The following is a 9,483-nucleotide window of genomic DNA, read 5'->3' on the forward strand; positions in this document are numbered from 1 at the left end:
GCAAACCCAGAAGTGACGTCACTAAACCCGGAAGTGAGGTCACCACACCCAGAAGTGAGGTCAGCAGACCCGGAAGTGAGGTCAGCAGACCCAGAAGTGAGGTCACCACATCCGAAAGGGAGGTCAGCAAACCCGGAAGTGAGGTCATAAAACCCAGAAGTAACGTCACTAAACCCGGAAGTGTGGTCAGCATACCCGGAAGTGAGATAAGCAGACACGGAAAGTGAGGTCTGCTAACCCGGAACTCAGGTCAACAAACCAAGAAGTGAAGACACTAAACCCGGAAGTGAGGTCAGCAAACCCGGAAGTGATGTCAGCAGAACCGGAAGTGCGGTCAGCATACCCGGAAGTGAGGTAAGCAGACCCGGAAATTGAGGTCTGAAAACCCGGAAGTGAGGTAAGCAGACCCGGAAAGTGAGGTCTGATAACCCGGAACTCAGGTCAGCAAACCCAGAAGTGACGTCACTAAACCCGGAAGTGAGGTCACCACACCCAGAAGTGATGTCACTAAACCCGGAAGTGAGGTCAGCAGACCCGGAAGTGAGGGCACCACACCCGGAAGTGAGGTCAGCAAACCAGGAAGTGTGGTCAGCAGACCCGGAAGTGAGGTCACCACACCCGGAAGTGAGGTCAGCAAACCCGGAAGTGAGGTCAGCTAACCAGGAAGTGACGTCACTAAACCCGGAAGTGAGGTCAGCATACCCGGAACTGAGGTCAGCATACCCGGAAGTGAGGTCAGCATACCCGGAAGTGAGGTAAGCAGACCCGGAAAGTGAGGTCAGCATACCCGGAAGTGAGGTAAGCAGACCCGGAAGTGAGGTCAGCAAACCCGGAAGTGAGGTCAGCTAACCAGGAAGTGACGTCACTAAATCCGGAAGTGATGTCACCACACCCGGAAGTGAGGTCAGCAAACCCGGAAAGTGAGGTCAGCATAATCAGAAAGTGAGGTCGGCAAACCCGGAAGTGAGGTCAGCATACCCGGAAGTGAGGTACGGAGTCCCGGAAAGTGAGGTCTGCTAACCCGGAACTCAGGTCAGCTAACCCGGAAGTGAGGTCACCACACCCGGAAGTGAGGTCTGCAGCCCCGGAAGTGAGGTCTGCAGACCCAGAAGTGAGGTCAGCAGACCCGGAAGTGAGGTCACCACATCCGAAAGGGAGGTTAGCAAACCCGGAAGTGAGGTCAGAAAACCCAGAAGTAACGTCACTAAACCCGGAAGTGTGGTCAGCATACCCGGAAGTGAGGTAAGCAGACACGGAAAGTGAGGTCTGCTAACCCGGAAGTGAGGTCACCACACCCGGAAGTGAGGTCTGCAGACCCGGAAGTGAGGTCTGCAGCCCCGGAAGTGAGGTCAGCAAACCCGGAAGTGAGGTCAGCAGACCCAGAAAGTGAGGTCAGCAAACCCGGAAGTGAGGTCAGGAAACCCGGAAGTGAGGTCAGCAAACCCAGAAAGTGAGGTCGGCAAACCCGAAAGTGAGGTCAGCATAATCAGAAAGTGAGGTCAGCAGACCCGGAAAGTGAGGTCAGCATAATCAGAAAGTGATGTCTGCAAACCCGGAAGTGAGGTCAGCAAACCTGGATGTGAGGTCAGCAGACCCAGAAAGTGAGGTCAGCAGACACGGAAGTGACGTCACTATACCCGGAATTGAGGTCTCCACACCCGGAAGTGTCGTCAGCAAACCCGGAAGTGAAGTCAACAGTCCCGTATGTGACGTCACAAAACCCGGAAATGAGGTCAGCAAACCCAAAAGTGGCGTCACAAAACCCGGAAGTGAGGTCAGCATACCCGGAAGTGAGGTCAGCAAACCCGGAATTGAGGTCAGCATAATCAGAAAGTGAGGTCGGCAATCCCGGAAGTGAGGTCACCAAACCCGGAAGTGAGGTCAGCAGACCAAGAAAGTGAGGACACCACACCCGGAAGTGAGGTCAGCAAACCCGGAAGTGAGGTCACCAAACCCGGAAGTGAGGTCAGCAAACCCGGAAGTGAGGTTAGCAGACCCAGAAAGTGAGGTCAGCAAACCCGGAAGTGAGGTCAGCAAACCCGGAATTGAGGTCTCCACACCCGGAAGTGTGGTCAGCAAACCCGGAAGTGAAGTCAACAGTCCTTTAGGTGACGTCACAAAACCCGGAAATGAGGTCAGCAAACCCAAAAGTGACGTCACAAAACCCGGAAGTGAGGTCAGCATACCTGGAAGAGAGGTCAGCAAACCCGGAAGTGAGGTCAGCATAATCAGAAAGTGGGGTCGGCAATCCCGGAAGTGAGGTCACCAAACCCGGAAGTGAGGTCAGCAGACCAAGATAGTGAGGACACCACACCCTGAAATGAGGTCAGCAAACCCGGAAGTGAGGTCACTATACCCGGAATTGAGGTCTCCACACCCGGACGTGAGGTCAGCAAACCCGGAAGTGAAGTCAAAAGTCCCGTATGTGAGGTCACCACACCCGGAAATGAGGTCTGCAAACCCAAAAGTGACGTCACAAAACCCAGATGTGAGGTCAGCATACCCGGAAGTGAGGTCAGCAAACCCGGAAGTGAGGTCAGCATAATCAGAAAGTGAGGTCGGCAATCCCGGAAGTGAGGTCACCAAACCCGGAAGTGAGGTCAGCAGACCAAGAAAGTGAGGTCACCACACCCGGAAGTGAGGTCAGCAAACCCGGAAGTGAGGTCACCAAACCCGGAAGTGAGGTCAGCAAACCCGGAAGTGAGGTCAGCAAACCTGGAAGTGAGGTCACTAAACCCGGAAGTGAGGTCAGCAAACCCGGAAGTGAGGTCAGCAAACCGGGAGTGAGATCAACAGACCCAGAAGTTAGGTCACCACACCCGGAAGTGAGGTCTGCAAACCCGGAAGTGACGTCACTAAACCCGGAAGTGAGGTCACCACACCCGGAAGTGAGGTCAGCTAACCCGGAAAGTGAGGTCAGCATAATCAGAAAGTGAGGTCGGCAAACCCGGAAAGTGAGGTCAGCCTAATCAGAAAGTGAGGTCGGCAAACCAGGAAGTGAGGTCTGCTCACCCGGAACTCAGGTCAGCTAACCCGGAAGTGAGGTCACCACACCCGGAAGTGAGGTCTGCAGACCCGGAAGTGAGGTCTGCAGACCCGGAAGTGAGGTCTGCAAACCCGGAAGTGAGGTAAGCAGTCCCGGAAAGTGAGGTCTGCTAACCCGGAACTCAGGTCAGCAAACCCAGAAGTGACGTCACTAAACCCGGAAGTGAGGTCACCACAACCGGAAGTGAGGTCAGCAGACCCGGAAGTGAGGTCAGCAAACCCAGAAGTGAGGTCAGCAGACCCGCAATTTGCGGTCACTAAACCCGGAAGTGAGGTCACCACACCCGGAAGTGAGGTCTGCAAACCCGAAAAGTGATGTCAACAGACCTGGAAGTGAGGTCACCACACCCGGAAGTGAGGTCAGCAGACCCGGAAGTGACGTCACTAAACCCGGAAGTGAGGTCACCAAAGCCGGAAGTGAGGTCACCACACCCGGAAGTGAAGTCAACAGACCCTGAAGTGAGGTCACGACACCCGGAATTGAGGTCAGCTAACCCGGAATAGTGAGGTCAGCATAATCAGAAATTGAGGTCGGCAAACCCGGAAAGTGAGGTCAGCCTAATCAGAAAGTGAGGTCGGCAAACCCGGAAGTGAGGTCACCAAACCCGGAAGTGAGGTCACCACACCCAGAAGTGAGGTCAGCAGACCCGGAAGTGACGTCACTAAACCCGGAAGTGAGGTCACCAAAGCCGGATTTGAGGCCAGCAAACCCGGAAGTAAAGTCAACAGACCCGGAAGTGAGGTCACCACACCCGGAAGTGAGGTCAGCAGACCCGGAAGTGAGGTCACCACACCCGGAAGTGAGGTCACCACACCCGGAAGTGAGGTCAGCAGACCCAGAAAGTGAGGTCACCACACCCGGAAATGAGGTCAGCAAACCCAGAAGTGACGTCACTAAACCCGGAAGTGAGGTCACCACACCCAGATTGTGGTCAGCAGACCCGGAAGTGAGGTCAGCAGACCCGGAAGTGAGGTCACCACATCCGAAAGGGAGGTCAGCAAACCCGGAAGTGAGGTCAGCTGACCCGGAAGTGAGGTCACCAAATCCGAAAGGGAGGTCAGCAAACCCGGAAGTGAGGTCAGAAAACCCAGAAGTAACGTCACTAAACCCGGAAGTGTGGTCAGCATACCCGGAAGTGAGATAAGCAGACACGGAAAGTGAGGTCTGCTAACCCGGAATTCAGGTCAACAAACCAAGAAGTGACGACACTAAACCTGGAAGTGAGGTCAGCAAACCCGGAAGTGATGTCAGCAGAACCGGAAGTGCGGTCAGCATACCCGGAAGTGAGGTAAGCAGACCCGGAAAGTGAGGTCAGAAAACCTGGAAGTGAGGTAAGCAGACCCGGAAAGTGAGGTCTGAAAACCCGGAACTCAGGGCAGCAAACCCAGAAGTGACTGCACTAAATCCGGAAGTGATGTCACCACACCCGGAAGTGAGGTCAGCAAACCCGGAAAGTGAGGTCAGCATAATCAGAAAGTGAGGTCGGCAAACCCGGAAAGTGAGGTCAGCATAATCAGAAAGTGAGGTCGGCAAACCCGGAAGTGAGGTCAGCATACCCGGAAGTGAGGTACGGAGTCCTGGAAAGTGAGGTCTGCTAACCCAGAACTCAGGTCAGCTAACCCAGAAGTGAGGACACCACACACGGAAGTGACGTCTGCAGACCCGGAAGTGAGGTCTGCAGACCCGGAAGTGAGGTCAGCAAACCCGGAAGTGAGGTCAGCAGACCCAGAAAGTGAGGTCAGCAAACCCGGAAGTGAGGTCAGCAAACCCGGAAGTGAGGTCAGCAAACCCAGAAAGTGAGGCCGGCAAACCCGAAAGTGAGGTCAGCATAATCAGAAAGTGAGGTCAGCAGACCCGGAAAGTGAGGTCAGCATAATCAGAAAGTGATGTCTGCAAACCCGGAAGTGAGGTCACCAAACCTGGATGTGAGGTCAGCAGACCCAGAAAGTGAGGTCAGCAGACACGGAAGTGACGTCACTATACCCGGAATTGAGGTCTCCACACCCGGAAGTGTGGTCAGCAAACCCGGGAGTGAAGTCAACAGTCCCGTATGTGAGGTCACCACACCCGGAAATGAGGTCAGCAAACCCAAATGTGACGTCACAAAACCCGGAAGTGAGGTCAGAATAGCCAGAAGTGAGGTCAGCAAACCCAGAAGTGAGGTCAGCAGACCCGGAATTTGCGGTCACTAAACCCGGAAGTGAGGTCACCACACCCGGAAGTGAGGTCAGCAAACCCGGAAAGTGATGTCAACAGACCCGGGAGTGAGGTCACCACACCCGGAAGTGACGTCAGCAAACCCGGAAGTGAGGTCACTAAACCCGGAAGTGAGGTCAGCAAACCCGGAAGTGAGGTCAGCAAACCCGGAAGTGAGGTCAACAGACCCGGAAGTGAGATCAGCAAACCCAGTATTGACGTCACTAAACCTGGAAGTGAGGTCACCACACCCGGAAGTGAGGTCAGCTAACCCGGAAAGTGAGGTCAGCATAATCAGAAATTGAGGTCGGCAAACCCGGAAAGTGAGGTCAGCCTAATCAGAAAGTGAGGTCGGCAAACCGGAAGTGAGGTCACCAAACCCGGAAGTGAGGTCACCACACCCAGAAGTGAGGTCAGCAGACCCGGAAGTGACGTCACTAAACCCGGAAGTGAGGTCACCAAAGCCGGAAGTGAGGTCAGCAAACCCGGAAGTAAAGTCAACAGACCCGGAAGTGAGGTCACCACACCCGGAAGTGAGGTCAGCAGACCCGGAAGTGAGGTCACCACACCCGGAAGTGAGGTCAGCAAACCCGGAAGTGAAGTCAGCAGACCCAGAAAGTGAGGTCAGCAAACCCGGCAGTGAGGTCAGCAAACCCAGAAGTGACGTCACTAAACCCGGAAGTGAGGTCAGCAGACCCGGAAGTGAGGTCAGCAGACCCGGAAGTGAGGTCACCACATCCGAAAGGGAGGTTAGCAAACCCGGAAGAGAGGTCAGAAAACCCAGAAGTAACGTCACTAAAGCCGGAAGTGTGGTCAGCATACCCGGAAGTGAGGTAAGCAGACACGGAAAGTGAGGTCTGCTAACCCGGAACTCAGGTCAGCTAACCCGGAAGTGAGGTCACCACACCCGGAAGTGAGGTCTGCAGACCCGGAAGTGAGGTCTGCAGACCCGGAAGTGAGGTCAGCAGACCCGGATGTGAGGTCACCACATCCGAAAGGGAGGTTAGCAAACCCGGAAGTGAGGTCAGAAAACCCAGAAGTAACGTCACTAAACCCGGAAGTGTGGTCAGCATACCCGGAAGTGAGGTAAGCAGACACGGAAAGTGAGGTCTGCTAACCCGGAACTCAGGTCAGCTAACCCAGAAGTGAGGACACCACACACGGAAGTGAGGTCTGCAGACCCGGAAGTCAGGTCTGCAGACCCAGAAAGTGAGGTCAGCAAACCCGGAATTGAGGTCAGCAGACCCAGAAAGTGAGGTCAGCAAACCCGGAAGTGAGGTCAGCAAACCCGGAAGTGAGGTCAGCAAACCCAGAAAGTGAGGTCGGCAAACCCGAAAGTGAGGTCAGCATAATCAGAAAGTGAGGTCAGCAGACCCGGAAAGTGAGGTCAGCATAATCAGAAAGTGAAGTCTGCAAACCCGGAAGTGAGGTCACCAAACCTGGATGTGAGGTCATCAGACCCAGAAAGTGAGGTCAGCAGACACGGAAGTGACGTCACTATACCCGGAATTGAGGTCTCCACACCCGGAAGTGTGGTCAGCAAACCCGGAAGTGAAGTCAACAGTCCCGTATGTGACGTCACAAAACCCGGAAATGAGGTCAGCAAACCCAAAAGTGACGTCACAAAACCCGGAAGTGAGGTCAGCATATCCGGAAGTGAGGTCAGCAAACCCGGAAGTGAGGTCAGCATAATCAGAAAGTGAGGTCGGCAATCCCGGAAGTGAGGTCACCAAACCCGGAAGTGAGGTCAGCAGACCAAGAAAGTGAGGACACCACACCGGGAAGTGAGGTCAGCAAACCCGGAAGTGAGGTCACCAAACCCGGAAGTGAGGTCAGCAAACCCGGAAGTGAGGTCAGCAAACCCGGAAGTGAGGTCACTATACCCGGAATTGAGGTCTCCACACCCGGAAGTGTGGTCAGCAAACCCGGAAGTGAAGTCAAATGTCCCGTATGTGATGTCACCACACCCGGAAATGAGGTCTGCAAACCCAAAAGTGACGTCACAAAACCCGGATGTGAGGTCAGCATAACCGGAAGTGAGGTCAGCAAACCCGGAAGTGAGGTCAGCATAATCAGAAAGTGAGGTCGGCAATCCCGGAAGTGAGGTCACCAAACCCGGAAGTGAGGTCAGCAGACCAAGAAAGTGAGGTCACCACACCCGGAAGTGAGGTCAGCAAACCCGGAAGTGAGGTCACCAAACCCGGAAGTGAAATCAGCAAACCCGGAAGTGAGGTCACCAAACCCGGAAGTGAGGTCAGCAAACCCGGAAAGTGAGGTCAGCAGACCCAGAAAGTGAGGTCAGCAAACCCGGAAGTGAGGTCAGCAAACCCGGAAGTGAGGTCAGCAAACCCAGAAAGTGAGGCCGGCAAACCCGAAAGTGAGGTCAGCATAATCAGAAAGTGAGGTCAGCAGACCCGGAAAGTGAGGTCAGCATAATCAGAAAGTGATGTCTGCAAACCCGGAAGTGAGGTCACCAAACCTGGATGTGAGGTCAGCAGACCCAGAAAGTGAGGTCAGCAGACACGGAAGTGACGTCACTATACCCGGAATTGAGGTCTCCACACCCGGAAGTGTGGTCAGCAAACCCGGGAGTGAAGTCAACAGTCCCGTATGTGAGGTCACCACACCCGGAAATGAGGTCAGCAAACCCAAATGTGACGTCACAAAACCCGGAAGTGAGGTCAGAATAGCCAGAAGTGAGGTCAGCAAACCCAGAAGTGAGGTCAGCAGACCCGGAATTTGCGGTCACTAAACCCGGAAGTGAGGTCACCACACCCGGAAGTGAGGTCAGCAAACCCGGAAAGTGATGTCAACAGACCCGGGAGTGAGGTCACCACACCCGGAAGTGATGTCAGCAAACCCGGAAGTGAGGTCACTAAACCCGGAAGTGAGGTCAGCAAACCCGGAAGTGAGGTCAGCAAACCCGGAAGTGAGGTCAACAGACCCGGAAGTGAGATCAGCAAACCCAGTATTGACGTCACTAAACCTGGAAGTGAGGTCACCACACCCGGAAGTGAGGTCAGCTAACCCGGAAAGTGAGGTCAGCATAATCAGAAATTGAGGTCGGCAAACCCGGAAAGTGAGGTCAGCCTAATCAGAAAGTGAGGTCGGCAAACCGGAAGTGAGGTCACCAAACCCGGAAGTGAGGTCACCACACCCAGAAGTGAGGTCAGCAGACCCGGAAGTGACGTCACTAAACCCGGAAGTGAGGTCACCAAAGCCGGAAGTGAGGTCAGCAAACCCGGAAGTAAAGTCAACAGACCCGGAAGTGAGGTCACCACACCCGGAAGTGAGGTCAGCAAACCCGGCAGTGAGGTCAGCAAACCCAGAAGTGACGTCACTAAACCCGGAAGTGAGGTCAGCAGACCCGGAAGTGAGGTCAGCAGACCCGGAAGTGAGGTCACCACATCCGAAAGGGAGGTTAGCAAACCCGGAAGAGAGGTCAGAAAACCCAGAAGTAACGTCACTAAAGCCGGAAGTGTGGTCAGCATACCCGGAAGTGAGGTAAGCAGACACGGAAAGTGAGGTCTGCTAACCCGGAACTCAGGTCAGCTAACCCGGAAGTGAGGTCACCACACCCGGAAGTGAGGTCTGCAGACCCGGAAGTGAGGTCTGCAGACCCGGAAGTGAGGTCAGCAGACCCGGATGTGAGGTCACCACATCCGAAAGGGAGGTTAGCAAACCCGGAAGTGAGGTCAGAAAACCCAGAAGTAACGTCACTAAACCCGGAAGTGTGGTCAGCATACCCGGAAGTGAGGTAAGCAGACACGGAAAGTGAGGTCTGCTAACCCGGAACTCAGGTCAGCTAACCCAGAAGTGAGGACACCACACACGGAAGTGAGGTCTGCAGACCCGGAAGTCAGGTCTGCAGACCCAGAAAGTGAGGTCAGCAAACCCGGAATTGAGGTCAGCAGACCCAGAAAGTGAGGTCAGCAAACCCGGAAGTGAGGTCAGCAAACCCGGAAGTGAGGTCAGCAAACCCAGAAAGTGAGGTCGGCAAACCCGAAAGTGAGGTCAGCATAATCAGAAAGTGAGGTCAGCAGACCCGGAAAGTGAGGTCAGCATAATCAGAAAGTGAAGTCTGCAAACCCGGAAGTGAGGTCACCAAACCTGGATGTGAGGTCATCAGACCCAGAAAGTGAGGTCAGCAGACACGGAAGTGACGTCACTATACCCGGAATTGAGGTCTCCACACCCGGAAGTGTGGTCAGCAAACCCGGAAGTGAAGTCAACAGTCCCGT

This window comes from Coturnix japonica, unplaced genomic scaffold (genome assembly GCF_054131305.1).
Source record: "Coturnix japonica strain WE unplaced genomic scaffold, WE-NBRP24 Scf042, whole genome shotgun sequence".
Taxonomy (NCBI): Eukaryota; Metazoa; Chordata; class Aves; order Galliformes; family Phasianidae; genus Coturnix; species Coturnix japonica.